General features: G+C 38.2%; 1 protein-coding gene across 1 annotated transcript in view; it reads left to right on the top strand.

Moving 5' to 3' along the window:
* Positions 1–310: 310 nt before the first annotated feature.
* Positions 311–16049, top strand: part of SLC6A11 (solute carrier family 6 member 11) — a 137491-nt gene continuing 121752 nt past the window's right edge. The window contains 1 exon segment of the mRNA XM_050904980.1: positions 311–745. The gene's annotated coding sequence lies outside the window, so the exon portion shown is untranslated.

Genomic DNA, 16049 nt, shown 5'->3' on the forward strand with positions numbered 1-16049 from the left:
GTGCACTGCAGGAATGCCTGATATGGCCAGGGCACAGGCTATACAGTTTATATTTAATAAAGACTACAGCAAAAGAGGTTGAAATCAGAAGCCTTTTTAAAATGCATATTTCATCCATGATCCACTGTTTGTCTATCATACAGCAAGGTTGCTCAAAACTGCTATGCTGCAAACTTGTTAAATCCCAAGAATATAGAAGAAAACCTCATCTATTAAAGACTACCACAGTTTGTACATCATGGCTTCAGGAGCATTAAAACCAAAACCACCAACCCTTCATGCTCTTTCCCCCCATTCCTTAGGTTAATTGGTGTAACTGCAATCAAAGTCCTGATAATGGAGCACCAGAGGAGACCATCAAATGGGAGCACATGGCCAACTCCTTATTATCCTTAATGCACAACACATGTCCTTAAAAGCCAAAGCAACAAGAAGATAAAAACTGAAGTTGTTGCCTGCTGTCCCTCCTTTCCCAACCTCAGACCGCTGTGGGAAGAAGACTCCACCCAGCTGTGCCTGGAGGGGAGCAAGTTTGCAGAAAGCCAGCCACCAAGAAAAAAAGGACTGAAGGAGCCAACAGAAAGTTTTACCACAAAGAAATACTTGTAACTGCATATCAGGCACAAGGAAATGTTCTGCTTCCCAAGCCTACTATCAGGAAATTACCTCTGGATTTGGCACTGGGGAAACACTGCAACCAGCAAGTGACAGGAGTCATCTTGCCTCTCGTGCCCAGAGACGTGAGGTGAGTGTTTTCCCCAGTACACTCTTAGTATAACCCAATTTTTTCCCTCTGTTATTTTACACAACGCATACCTGAACAATGTTTTCCTGAGAATTTGTATTTTCTCCCTCTCTCTCACACGCCTTTCCCAGCAGCACTGCGTACAGCCCTCGGTGTCCTGCTGAGGCAGCCCCCTGTGGCATCCCCCGCTCTCCTTCTGGAGGCTCCAGGCCGCTGTCCGGAGGGCGGCTCCTGCCCAGCCCGCACAGCTGCACGCCACCTTGGCTGCGGGAGGAGCTGTACCTTTCACACCTCAGAATATAGCAAATGGGAGTTCTGATGATTATGTAGTTAGTTCACTGCAGCTGAGCCGGGTGGTTTACAGTGGCCACCCTGGTGAGCTCTCCTTACCGTAGGACTGAGAGGGTATTTTACCTCAGAGTAGTTCACCTGAGGGGTGCGGTGGGGGAAGGGTCAGTTAGTGCATGAAAGAAAATGGTGAAAGCAAGAATTCCAAAACTCTGCTCAGTTTTACGTTTGGCAAGCAGCTTCTCTTGAAGAAGGCACATTCATCTTGACCAGCAAAAATAACTTTTATGAGTTGTGTAAGTAAGCTTCTTCCCTAATTCAGCTGAAAAAAAGATAAGTGAATGCCTTGTGTATGTTTGGACTTAGTACACGTTCCTGTGTGAATGTGTATGCTTCTTTGTCTCCCATTTCCAGTATAGTTTCGATTGCCCTATTGAGGTTATATCAGTAGAACTGTGCTAAGAGATGAGTCAAATTAGGTCAACTTGGTCAAATGAGGAGGACTGGATCCTGTGGTGGTTACTTTGGGAATTTCAATTGATATTCTGCGTGCGGCTTTGCCAAATAAAGGGAAGAATGGGTGATACTTAATTACCAGCACTTACTGCTACACAAAAGCTTTTGCCTGTGTTTTCTTGTCTATGAAACATCCTCAACTTTTGATTACAGTTATTATGTAATTCATCAAAACCAAACAAAGATCCTAGTCTGACTAGATAAACAATGGGTCATCACTCTCGAGCACTGAAACTGAAAATGCTGAATCTCCTAGGCTGATACCCCACTGCAAATGTCAAAGAAAGGATGGAGGGGCAATTCTGGGCATTTTATGCTGCTGAAGTTCAAGTAAAATCAGCCTCTTCTAGGAAGACCCACTGAGGTTTCACTGCGTGTATAAGTGAGGCTAATAAATCCTTTCATTTTTATAGTAGTTTTAAATAATACTTGAACTCCTTGTTAAATTCAGTGCACGGTTTTCTAAGTATGGCCACTGGAATTCTGCTGCCACCATAAATGATGGTGAGGACTGCCAAGGACTGCCTCTCTTCTTGTGAGTGAGAGAGATCTTTTGTTCTTCATAACATTTTTAGAATTTGAGAGACTCCGATCACTTAGTCATGCACTGTACCTCTGACAAGTGGTTTGGCATTCATTTCTTAGGTATAAAATGGCAGATGATCCTTCCCAGCAAGGCTGCATAATAAATAGGTCATTAATTGAGATCTAAACATCACAGACACTTAACAAAACCCACAGGTATTTGGAAGTGTAGTGGTATGATTGTTCATTTTAAGTTTTTTTTTAACGCACTGGCAACTGTGCTGTGCATGAGCAACTGACCTAGAGCCGGAGGTGAGCAGAGGAAGTATTCCTGTCAGCACACAAAGTGAACTACCCTAATTTGGAAGGCAGTCAGAAAATTATTTTTTGCTGATCTTTGCTCATCTTGTCTGTTATTCTTTGGTATGCTGTCTGAGTGGAATAGCACTGTCCTTATCTATAGGTTGGCTTCAATAAATGGGTCTGCAATTTACATTCCTACTTTTACTACCTCATTAACTCCTCTTTAGTTATTCCGCTTTGCTTCCAACACTGCAAATATTTCATCTATTTCAAGGGGGCTCCAGTGCTAAAATTGGGGGAACAGAGGGCCACCGTGCAGTCCAATAATCCTCACAATCTCTGATCTTGCAGTCTGGAGATATGCTCCTTTCTAGTCCTCCAGCTAACCCACTGTCTGTGCTTGTGCAACACTAACACAGAGGTAGTGCTTTTCCCTGTATGTTCATTTCCTTTTACTCTGCTTCCTTTGGGAAGCCTGCAGTGACTCCTAGAATGAATTCCTTTCAAGTTTCTGTTACTACCTGCATATCCTAAGAGCAGTCCACAGCAAGCAAACAGCATACTACAGATAGTTGCAATGAAAGGGGAGCAGCGACTTCGCAACTGCTGCTGACAGGCATTATGATCTTGCTAGTTTTTCAGTCTGGTTTCCAAAGGAGAGCAGGTGTGTACCATCATGTTAGGTACGAGTCTGCCTGTCAATCATTTTCTCAATAGTTTTAAACCAATTTACTAAATTCAAACAAATTTAACTTTGAGGTAAAAAGCTAAAATACTATGCTTTCGTAAATTTCTTGAAAACAAATGGAAGAGCAAAGGCTAGAATGTAATACAGAGCTACACACCTGTGTGTGTAACTTTAAGTGGCTCAAAGATGGGTGTGAATCACTGAGGTAAGTGAGAGGATGGGAGATCCTGGCTGCTTGTATCAAAACAACAAACTTGCTAGTGTATAAGCTGAAGACATTAGTTACACTTAAAACAGTCTCAATTAGAGACAGAAATGAATAGATTCCATTAATTAATCATATGCTATAAACTAGCAGCAAAGAAATGGAAAGACAACATTTGGAAAGGCTTGTATAACCTGGACAAAGGCATGATAAAAAGTGAAATTAGAACACTGAGGATATTTGTATCACCGGAGACCTGGCAGACTCAGCAGGAGAAAGTGATAGTATTGGTGATTACAGTGGTCAGATCAACCTAAGAAAATCCAGTCTGTATATGTTAAATTAGAAATGCTGAAATATTAGTGTAGCATGGCAGGAGCTGAGGAACCGAATTAAGGACTAGAAACAGTGATGGAGGATTTGAGTGTGGATTTTATGAGGAAGCAGAAGCATGGTTGGGGGCAGACATACAGTGACCTGAAGGGTCTGCTTCAGTCAGGAATGATGTGGATATTGTTTGACATTAAGGAAGTAATAGGACATAAAAATATGAACATGGCGGGGGAGGAAGACTAAAAAGAATAAAGGGAGGTTCTTAAGTATGACCCAGTATTAAGTCTGCAGAGTTTTGCCTTACTAATACGCTGCATTAAAGATATTGCCACTGTTGCCCAAACTCATAAGAGCACCAAAGATGTTTGTTTTGCAGGCTCTGTTTTCCATAAACACATTTTTTTTGTTTTTGCAGTCTGTATTTCTTTTACATTGGGTTCTGGTAGGAGCTGTTTGGTTATTCTGACTGGGAATGATTACTGGCTACCATTTCTACAGTTGCTTTCCGTTTATTCTTCAAAAAATATTAGCACAGCTTTTTTTCCTGGTCACCCAGACCTTTCCTGTCTTTTGGAGTTACTGAAAATCTGCATTAAAACTTTGGCTTTTGTTAGCTCTTTTACGACTCCTGGCTTAAGTTTACTGGACATGCTGACTTCAAAATTCTTGACCTAGCAACTGTGACAGCATCCTGAGTTTCAGTTGTTACAGAATGTATTTCTCGCTCTGTGTGTGGTTCCCCCCACCCCAATGGCAGCTTTTTTCACAACTTGGATTCCAGAAATGCAGTGAAATGCACTTAATTCCTATCATTGTTCTCATTTTTATAATTAGCTTTTCATTCTGTGCTGGTTTGATTCCACTTACTTCACTTGCACAATTGGCTGTTTAGAAGAATCAAGTAGATAATGTTTAGAATTTTTCTCTCTTTGTCAAATCATACCAAGTCCTAGTAATTTGTAATCTCTGATACCATTACTTCTTTTTCTGAGATCAGCTCCTCTTTATCAGCCCATAATCATACTAATACTGTGATATATTGACATATTGTTACATTTATCAGTACAATTTAGCTTCAGCTCATGTTAGAGTTGATACTTTTTGAGTTTGGAAAATCTTTATTGTACTGTACATAAATAGAAAATACACTGCGTTTTTTAGTACTGGTTGACTGAGCAATTCAGCATATATTGTCCAAATCGGACAACAGCAATTCCAGAGCATCTTATCTAAGACTGCTAGCATCCTGGGTAGAACAGACAATTGAACAATTTCTCTTCACATTCATTAGTGCTGAGATTAATTATTGTTAAATATAAATATTTTATACTAAATGAGACACGTTTCTTATTTTCATCTTGCAACAAATGATACAACTTTACGTTTGTTTCCAGTTTGCTGTTCAAAGACAGTTGCGCTGGACACACATTCATGTAGCCTCATCTTCTACCCTCTAGGTCAGGCTGAACTTCTGCTAGGAGTGTGAGATGATTCCTCTCCAAAAACAACTGTGTACCTTATACCTGGAGTGCTGGGGCTGCGAAGCAAACCCTTTCAGCCTGGGAGGTTCCAACAGAAGGGAAAGGGTTTGCTCATAACAGGACTGAGATCCAAAGCAAAAATCTCAGGGGTGAGGGAAGAAGGTAACTTTCCACAGGTCCCAGAGAAGAATTATGGGTGCATTTACATTAGCAAGTCAATGTGTCGGAGGGGTTTTTGCGGTGCAAATATGTAGCCCGAGGCTGTTAATTCGTGTCTTGGTGGTAGCACTCAAATGCATTACTGTTCCACTTGAAGCAGTTCTTTTCCTTGTGGAACCAAGACTGAAATTGCACACTGGGCACCATTTTGAGTGCCTGACTTATAATGTGATTGCAAGGTCCTCCAGTAGTTACAGTTAATTTTCTTTTAATTTAATGCCTTTTCAATGATACTAGCTCCCTATCCTCTAGACGATTGCTTCTCTTCCTGCTAAGAGGACAAACTGTGTTTAAGCTTCTGTTCCTGTAATAAGCCACATTATAAGCTTCTCTGCTTTTATCTCAGTGATGTAGCTACTAGTAGCGTATTCCCATTCTGCCTTTCTTGGTAAGAAGTACAGGAATGAATACAAAGAAAGCCATTGCAACATTTTCTTTTCTCCAGTATGTTTTCTGGCTGCCTGAAGTAATATTATAGTTTGCACTACAGCCCTCCTGTTCAGCTTCAGTGCTGACATGCACAGTCACTAGTGGATCCCTGCCCACAGGCTTCAGAAATGCATCCAATCCGAGTGTGACATACCGTCTTGGCTCTGGGAATGCAGAACAGACTCTTCTGATGATATGTTCAGCTTCTAAAAATAACTACATATCAGGTAGCTAGCAATTTTTTTTCCAAGACCTAACTCTGAAATATAGTAACATGATGTACTGGCTCCCTATAAAAGCTACTCCATTTCTTTTTGGAAAAAAGAGAGATGTGGGGAAGAAAAAATTATGAAGATTAATATAGCTCTAACTTCTTGACAAATAACAACTTTAACTTCAGACCATTTCCCTCAAGGTATTTAACTTTGTAACAGGTATTTATGAACTCTGTGGCTCAATTAATTTTTAATTAAATGAGTGCAAGTAATATAGATTACTTGCTGTGCCTCATCTCTATAAAACAAACTGTTGACCAGTCTGGGAACAAAAGTCTAGAAGTTATGAACAATGCTAATAAGCTTTATTTTGGAGCATTGAATGGATGCCTGTAATTGTGTCTAATCATTGCTTTGTTTGTTTTTTTCCAGACAGTGTCTTTGGATATGTATATTAACTGTGATAATACAAGTTTCCGCATACACGTTCTCTAATTACGGAGAAGTAGCAAGGCTTTATGCTGCTTTTGAAACACCGGGATTGAATGTTTCTATAGTCTGGCCATGTGTACCAAGGCTAAGCAATAATTCCTTTGTCTTAGTGAATGCACCCTCTCACAAACTTTTGTCTTTTCTTGTCTTGGTGATTCCTAATTTCTAAGAGTTTTTTGTTTTGTTTTGTTTTTTTAAAAGGCTGTGACTTTTGATTTCCATGTCTTCCACATTCAAAGGTCAGATTATTCCACAAAGAATATTGCAAGATATTTCTTTGGTGCTAGATATGTGTATTTTCCCCGTAAGTCTACCAGGCGTGTTTATTTCCATAATGCGTGTAACCTCTTTTATTAGTTGCGAATCTTCTCCTGTCCATGGGTACACTTAAATTGTTTTTCAAATGACTGCATATTGCTTTGCTGTTCCAGAGAAGATTTCTATGAAATGTAGCATTTCTTTTCCTGGTCTATATTTAAACGCAGTCTTGACTTCTAGTTCCACAATGTTCTTTACCCCTTGTTTTTACTTCTGGAGAATCTCTGTGTGGTTTGGGGTACTGGTGCTCAGAATCAAAGACATGACTGAACCACATTGAAATATGCATACATCTATAGAGCGGCAGGTCTACTTTTCCCATATGTATGTGGAAGAAAATTGGAAAAGAAATGTTAACATTTATACGTCTGTGAAAGTTAGTCTGCATACCTACTATTACCATAGAGTAGTTCCTGCAAGCAAAATCTGCTCTTCCTTGGGCACAAGGAGAACTCTCCATGAAAAGGACTACAGACTTACAAAATAATTAAGCAAAACGCTCACATTCAGACAAAAATTCTGTTAATGAAATTTGCAAAACATTGCATATAAATAAATTGTTGGACTGTGTAAGTCTGGATATTACTCAGGAGATGGTGTGTTCTTTTCTCAGCTCACAGTGTACAAAATAAGCCCGCACCACCTAATTTGAAGACTTTATAATGTTTTTATAACAGTGGATGCTTAAAAGGAGCACCAGCAGTTTCAGAAAAACACCACAGAGAGGGAAGGGGCTCTTTTTAGCCAGGAAAGCTACAAAATATTTTTTTTTGAGAGGCAATTAAAATATGGAACAAGGAAGCTGCTCACTCAAGCCCAGGTTGAGGTCAGGGTTATTTGGGATTCACAGCAGAAGCTGCAGGTGAAATCATAATGTGCTGAATATTTTAGAGCAACATATGCATGTTCAAAAGAGACTATGAAATGAGGCTGCCAGTTCCCTCCATTGTGCAAATATTTAACCAGGCTTTGGTTTATAGTATCTTCTGATTCGCCTCTATTTTTGTGGTGGCTATTCTTTCTTATTACAGTTTATTAAATCTCCACCCACAGATTTTCTGATGCTACTACAATGGAGTATCATGGATTTCCAAAGCAATCAACGGTGGTCTGATTTCCCTTGTTAAAACTTAGCTGTACCACCAGATTCAGTGGACATATTGTTTGACTGAAGTTGAAGATGATCTCATATACCTTCTCCTTTCTCCCCAAAATGTTTATCTGTGATAGGGTATTGTCCTTACGAAGTTATACTTTCCTAATTTGCTCTAATCATTGCCTAAATAGTGCGTTAAAAAAATCTGAACAGGTCACTCTGTCTTCCAATGACCTACTACTTATTGTAGCCATTATTTATTGGCTGCAAAGAGCATTATGATGCTGGTTATAATATTTTTCTTTGTTGCCAGCAACAGAATTTAGAAATATTTCTGTAGTGATGTGAAACTAGAGATGAATTATTAAAAATCTCTCCTGCAGCTTAACAGATGTGTCACAGATCTAGACTGTATTCTATTATAGATAGCCAAGGGTCACTATCTTTCATGAAGTATTCATCATCCAAGTTATACAAGTCAACTGGCTTAATATACCTCAGCTAAATTTTTCTAAGCGGTTTGTTTTGATATAACTTCTCTACCAGGTACCTGGAAAATCTGTGTCCTAGTAGCCACAATACCTAGCGAATCCTCACTGAACAATTGTTACATTCAATCATGTTTAGAAAAGAAAAAAAAAAGCAAATTCCATTTCTTCTTTAAGCATACTTTATCCACATATTGCTATGTTTTCAGCTTTTCTTTATATATATAGAAACGTATGTTACATATATATATAAAAAAATTCTGGGTGTATTCTTAAGGATTGCTGTGTATCTCAAGTTACTGTGCTGTGTAAAAGTAAGTTTTGGTAACTTGGCAGACTATTACAAAAATAAGTAAACAAATCACAACAGAACTCAACGTAATCACCAATAATCTTAACTGTGATGTAAGTAGATAAATGTAGCCATGGAATGAAATTACAAATAGATCAAATGATTTTAATTGTACAAAAATAGTCCTTTATTGCCCTATGGAGAACTGAGCTTGATACAGTTTGGGCCAGGGAATAATTCCTTGTAAACCTTATCAAGCTACTAAAATATACAATAGGCTGAGAGTATCACAGCAAATGTGTGGATTTAGAAAGAAAATATCCCTCGAGTCCTGCTCAGCATTAGCAGGATTAGCATTGTACACGTTCCAGAAGATTACAGGAAACAAAATTCTTTCCTTCTTCATATTTTGGCAGGAAGAAGCTTACAGTTTCTGAAGCATCAAACTAAATGACTCGATCATATGCTAGTTTTCAACAATGATGTTTTCTTTAGTTGATAGTTACTGCTGGTCTTGCCTCTTTGCTGTATATGCAAACCCACTATGGCCAGAGCAGGAATGTCCCTTTTCAAACTGCATTTCGGAACTCCTCATGAGTCTCCAAAAGCACTGGCTGCTTACACAGTCTGTTGTGTGTAGCTGTCCCTGAGGTTTCTGTGAGCCTTACTTCATTTTCATCAGGCCTTAGCATAGAATGTCTAGCTGTTGATCATCTTGGAGACAATTCCTGTTGGTTGGTAGAATAGGACATGAGGCTTCCACCTGCCAGTTGATGCCCTTGTTCTGCTGCAGACTCTTTAACACTGGTCTCACTGGTTTGTTGAGTCCTTTAGAAAACCCTTCTGGCATTAATGCCTCATGCTGATAGACTGGATTTCTCCCTGTCTGGGCCATAGATCCTGACAGTATCATTGCTCCACTTGGTAATGATTTTAGCCAGCTTTTCATTCCTAGCATTTATTCTTATATGTCTTGTAGTCTACGCTGTTTTCTTGCCTATAGCCTGTCCACTTTTTGCCATTTCACTTCCCATGTGTCTGCTTCATAATATGTTGGGTAACCTGTCTGTCATAAAGAGGTTGGAAAGGTTGATGTGGGGGTTCACAAAAGTAGCAATAAAAGTAGTCAACCTAGTCAGTATTACCGGAGTTAACATATTTCTCGTGTAACAATTTTGAGCTTTGTTTGCCAAACCAAATGAAAATAAGATGCTTCAACTGAAAGTAAACCAGGGAACATTAGTAGAGGGTATAAATCCCCATCCTTCCATCAGCAGATATTTATGAGCAATGCTTGAAATACATATCATGTTTTGAGTGTTGGTCTTGTTTGACATTTTTGATCTAGCAATTTTCTCGTTCAGAAGTAAGTTTGTTCTGGCTATTTCCTCTTCTGATTCAAAGAATGTATTTTACCCTACTAGAGGTAAAACAGCTATATTGCTTATCCATAAACCAAAATATCATTAAGTCAGTTTAAATGTGTTTATAAAAATGTAATTTCTGAGAGTAGTGGAAACATTTGAGAAGAAACCTGTTATTTCTTTGTGTCGTGGTTTAACCCCAGCCGGCAGCTAAGCACCACGCAGCCACTCGCTCACTCCCCCCCCCCCCCCCCCCCCCGGCATGGGGGAGAGAATCAGAAAAAAACCTCGTGAGTTGAGATAAAGACAGTTTAATAGGACAGAAAGGAATGAAAAACAATGATAATGATAATAATAATATGACAATAGTAATACTGAAAGAATTAAACTATACAAAGCAAGTGGTGCGCAATGCAATTGCTCACCACTCGCCGACCGATGCCCAGTTAGTTCTCAAGCAGCGATCCGCCCCTCCCAGCCAACTCCCCCAGTTTATACACTGGGCATGATATCATATGGTATGGAATATTCCTTTGGCCAGTTTGGGTCAGCTGTCCTGGCTGTGTCCCCTCCCAGCTTCTTGTGCCCCTCCAGCCTTCTTGCTGGCTGGGCACGAGAAGCTGAAAAATCCTTCACTTAGTATAAACACTACTTAGCAACAACTAAAACCATCAGTGTGTTATCAACATTCTTTTCCTACTCAATCCAAAACACAGCACTATACCACTTACTAGGAAGAAAATTAACTCTGTCCTAGCTGAAACCAGGACACTTTGGCATGCAAATGAAGTCTATCAAGGTTATATAGCAATATAATACTTGGTGTTTCGTAACAAATAGTTATTCATAGGTAAATATGTCATGGCTGAGGAAATTTCTCTAGAGAAATATGATGTATGAATTAATGAATCTCTGAAAGGATTTTTCTTTTCAATAGGATGGTGAGTTTGTTAGGTACTTATATTCCCTTTGGTAGCTCTAGTGGGAAGCTCTTACTGTTCTTAGCTTTGTAAATTGTGTGTAGATATAAACCATTCTTCTGTTCATTTCTTCTTGTCAAAATGTTACAAATTTTGTAAGCAGCAACCGTGAAATTAAAATACTGTTTATTTTACTGGGTCTGGTTGGGATGGAGTTAATTTTCTTCACAGCAGCTTGTATGGTGCTGTGTTTTACATTTGTGACCAAAACAGTACTGGTAATGCACCAGTGTTTTCGCTATAGTAGCCATTGCTTGTAGACTGTCTGGGCATCAGGCTAGTAGTGTTGAGTGGTTGCTTTTGCATCACTTCTTTGTTTGTTTTTTCTTTTCCATGGTTGTTGTTTATGTTTTCCTTCAGGTATTAAACTGCCTTTATCTTGACCTATGAGGGTTTTTTTCTTGCTTTTGCCCTTCCAGTTTCCTCCCCCGTTCTGCTGGGGGAGGAGTGAGCATGCAACTGGGTAGGGGCTTACCCTGCCAGCTGGGGTCACCCCACTGCACCTGATTTAAATCTGTAAGCTATTAATGCAGGAGGACTGCTTTGACTACCTGCTCTGACCACTTTCCTTGTAATGAAACCTAGCACCAGGGATGCCACCAAGAACTGCAGCTTTGACAGTGCTGCCGAATTACTGTTTATTCTTCTTTTCAAGATATTTTAAAATTGTTTTTTGCATTTTTATATACACAGTCTGGGAGCAGAGTTAGGCGATCTCTAACTTTTTCTTACACATAGGCATGTTCTCATTATTTTGTTCCTTGTTATTGTATTGGTATTGTAACTGTTACCTCACAGTTGAAGTTACATGCTGCAGAACTGCCCTTGCATTGGAGATGAAAGCACTTTAGGAGATTACAGCTTTACCCAGTTGACCTCTTCTCAAAGTTGTTTTTGAATTTAAAGTCCAGATCTGAATTCCTAACTTCTGGTCTGAGTTTATCGCTGTATAATTGCATTTGAAATAAATAGTAATAAGCATTTTTAAAAAACGTTTCCTTTTTTCTCAATAGCATTTGCACGACACAAACTTGCCATAGGTAGATCAAAGACTTTAGGCTACAGTAGTCTGAAAAGTCAGTGTGTACTACAACTTTAATATTTGTGTGCGAACTAACTTAAACTCAACGATCCCTTTGATTGTCATTTGAACTGACACATATAGTCAAAAACTTTATTTGTTTTTGGTTATGCCAGAAGAAGTTATTTTGAAGTCTTTCTGGTGTTGTGTAAATGTTTAATCATTCATATCTGGTACAGGATGCAGCAAATAATCTCTTCCTCAACTTGAAATAAGAACAGAATGGTACAGATTGGCTACCAGTAAAAACTCATTTCCTATTTTTTTAGCACAGTGATTGCAGAGGCTACAGTAGGAATAGTTGTCTGTGGGCATTCAGAATAGGTCATGTCTGTGGGTAATCATTATATAACAAGGGACTTTTGTTTTTTACTTGTTAATAGATGTTGTCATTTGGATTTCTTAAATGTTTGAAGCTAGGCATGTGTTCTAGCCTTGGAGGCCTGAGGCTGCAGTTAGTGGTATCTTGGGGAACAATGACCAGTGAACATACAAAGAACACATGGGATTTATGCAGAACAAGGCCACAGAGTAATTTGGTTTCTGGAGTACTTGACAAATTCTTGATTGTCTTCATGAAAAGCCCTTGGAAAATAATTCAAGAAAGCAGTAAGGGTGAAAGTAATTTCTTCTTATACATTTTTTTCTTCATATATCAGTCATGTAATTGGATCTGACAATGTGTTGAAGTATGTTGTTATGAACATAAAGCACTGGGAAGTTTGACATTATTGCATTCTAGTTAATGGAATCCACGGATATGTAGTTGTTCAGTTTAGACTGTTACTAAGATTAACAGCAGCAACAAAATGTGCAGTATGGGAGCACAAGCAGAATTACTACTGTTTTCCAGTGATTTTGTTACTTGTAAAAGTGATAAACATAGAAGCAACTTGTCAGCTTGGGAATTCAGCAGGAGGTGGGAATGTTTGGGCAAAGGGACTGTCTGTACCGTAAGTCAGCAGACAAAGTGTATTTCCGTAGCAGTGTACCTACCAGAAAAGTGTTTGAGAATGTTAATGACTTTTAGTTGGTTTCATTGCATGTGATGTACTTCCTGGTCAGTGTGCAAGAGGAGGCTGGTTTCCACTTTTACATGCATTTCTGTTTATAAACGGATGTAGCGGCATCCTAGGTGGTCCGGTGTTGTGTTTGGTTTGCATTGATACTTTTATCTTCCTAGGAAGTAGAAAAGGTCAAACAGTTAATGAACTTATTTTAAGGAATATCAAGTCCTGTTCCAGCCAGATATTCAGCTCTGACAACACTGGGTTGCTGAGCCAAGGGCCCATTTTGCTGTCATACACCTCCTGCTGAGAAACCCATTTTCTAGATAATAGAGTGACCACTCAAGTGTAGAAGGGGGATGGAGGAAGGCTACTGTTTAGAAAGGTCTATCGCTGGAGCAGTGTTAAATAGCAGCATGTAGCAAATAACTTCTGCTACATTACCAGCATTCTGTGATATCTGTTAGTATTGCAGCAAGCAGTTTTCAAGGAAACAGGAGTGATATGACCTGTTTTTATAACTGTTAACTTTAATTAACTGCTGCAAACCACACACTTAAAAACAAGTGTACCTTTCCATTCTGTCAACACATGACAATTTGACGATAGGAGGCTTTTCTTTTTAAAAATGAATTACATAACAAAGATTTAGCTATAAATCGTAGATCTCAACCCTTAGAGAGAATAGTCATAGAATGAATTTTCTAAGCTGTTTCTAGAGTCAGTGGGAGATTTAGCCAGACTCTTTGAAAAAGGTAACAGGGGAGTAACATTGAGGCACTTCTGGTTCACCCAGGTAAAGAACGCTTGTGGGTGGGGAAGCTCTCTCTCCTGAGCATCCTTGCTGCTACCTCTCTCACTAATCTACTGTTGCACATTGTTTGTCCTTGATGAAGTAAGAATTCTGCTTCTACATTTGTTTTGTATCTAGGTGAGGTTTTTAAATTAGTTTAATTTTGCTATCTGATAGTATCCAAACACTGATGTGAAAACTCACGCTTCGGCCACTGAGGTGTGCCTGTTTTTAACACAGAATTTACTGCCTGCACAGATTCCCTTGAAAGGTTTATTAGATCACAGCACATCTGGTCAGAGTTCATAGCTGGTAATGAAAACAGGCAAGTTTGGCTTGCCTTCTTTTTTAACTGCCAAGATTTTGTTCAGCTCTATGAATCACTCCTTAGAGCAATTAGGTATAGTGCTCCCAAGCTAACAACATAAATAAACATAGCAAAATTTTGTTGATGAGGAATGGGCTTCCTATTTATAGCATGTTTACATTCTTTAGAAAGCACCTGTAGAAATAGTGTGGAATAGTGTAGAAAACTGTAGAAATACTCCATATACAAATAGTTACATATTACATTTAGAAAGTGGCACAAATACACAGCCTGATCTGGAATATGTTGTAGTAAGTCAATCAATATTAATAAAAAAAGACAGTGTAAATGGGAGGCCCATTTTAAGCCATGAGCTACAGAATTAATCATGTCTAGATGTAGACCTTGTATACTAACATCCTTTCCCATGCCCACAAAAGGTAGAGATTTTTTTTGTGTTTGTGAATATATTTTGAGCTAATCTCAAGTGAAGGAACTAAATGCAAAATTTAAATCCAAGCCTTCATTTAATTTCTCCAGGATTTGGCTTTGGCCTATTTGCAGTAGGAACTCGATTATCCATCTGACAAAGAGAAGTACTGCTCTTCTAATGAAAAGTACAAGGTTTTGAGCAGATTTCAGATATTTCCTAATCTTAATAGTCTAACATATACAAACCACTTAACAGGAAAGATATACCCTTCATGCCAATATGCAAAGTAATATACAAAGTAATAGGTTTTTGTCCTTAATCTTGAAATCAACTTGAACAATTAATTTCATTAATATAATTATAATGTTAGGGTTAAAATTCCAGAAAAAAATAATTTAAGGATTATAAGTAAAATTATTTTAATGTTAAACAATACATTAAACAATATTAAATAATATATTAAACAATATTAAATAATACATTAAAGTTAAATAATAAATAAAAATAATGGTGTAAGATGTTAAACAATACAAAAATAATTATGGCCCAGAGACATATTTAAATCAATTCATAGAAAAGATGTATCTGATTACATTCAGGTAATTATGCCTTGCAAACCAATATTAAAAATTGTGCTCTGAGAGGCATTATCAAGCAAAAACTGAAATGAAGGTAAAATGCTGACAGGGCAATCCAGCCTGAGAAAGCTGACCTAGTGATCGTTACTTACCATTGCTGCTGATTACGGTGGCAGTTTTTATGACTGTGCCCATTTAAAAAACAAACCCAAAGAAACCCAAACAGACAAAAAACCCCCACCCAAAACATTTACCCATTAGTATTTTACTATGTAACATTATACTCTGCTAGCCACTCTTAGAATAATGTTTTTAACTGTTGATTTAGTCTGATCACACTCTAATACGTTTTCTGTGAAATTCATCAGAAGTTTTTTTTAATTTGGGAAAATTAGTGTGTGTGTGTGTTTTTTGAAGGTGGAATGAATGAATACTCTCTGCACTGGCTATCATATTTGGGTTGATAGCTGACTGGCCGAATCATTAGGCCAACACATGAGCAGTGGTTTTGTGTACTCATACTGTTACCTCTTGAAAGGACCTGTTTTTCCAGAGGTCGTTATATGCAGCTTTTGAAATTCATTCTTTTAAAAAGTTTTCTGAAGATCTAAATGTCCTGATACTTTTGAAAATCTTTGTCTTTGATTAAAATGAGCTTTAAAAATATTAATACATCTGTAAATAATTTCATAATATTCAAACTATTTTGTTCAAAACGATGAACTGAAAAACCTTAGAAGATATTACTTGAAAAAAAACCCAAAAAACTAGTGAAAAATGAATAAAATATTCAAGGTGAAAGAAAGATGGGCCTTAATTTGTCATGTGAGTTTTAGTTGTGCAAGTTTTTTGACATATTGCTGTAGAAAATCT

This window comes from Gymnogyps californianus, chromosome 13 (genome assembly GCF_018139145.2).
Source record: "Gymnogyps californianus isolate 813 chromosome 13, ASM1813914v2, whole genome shotgun sequence".
NCBI lineage: Eukaryota > Metazoa > Chordata > Aves > Accipitriformes > Cathartidae > Gymnogyps > Gymnogyps californianus.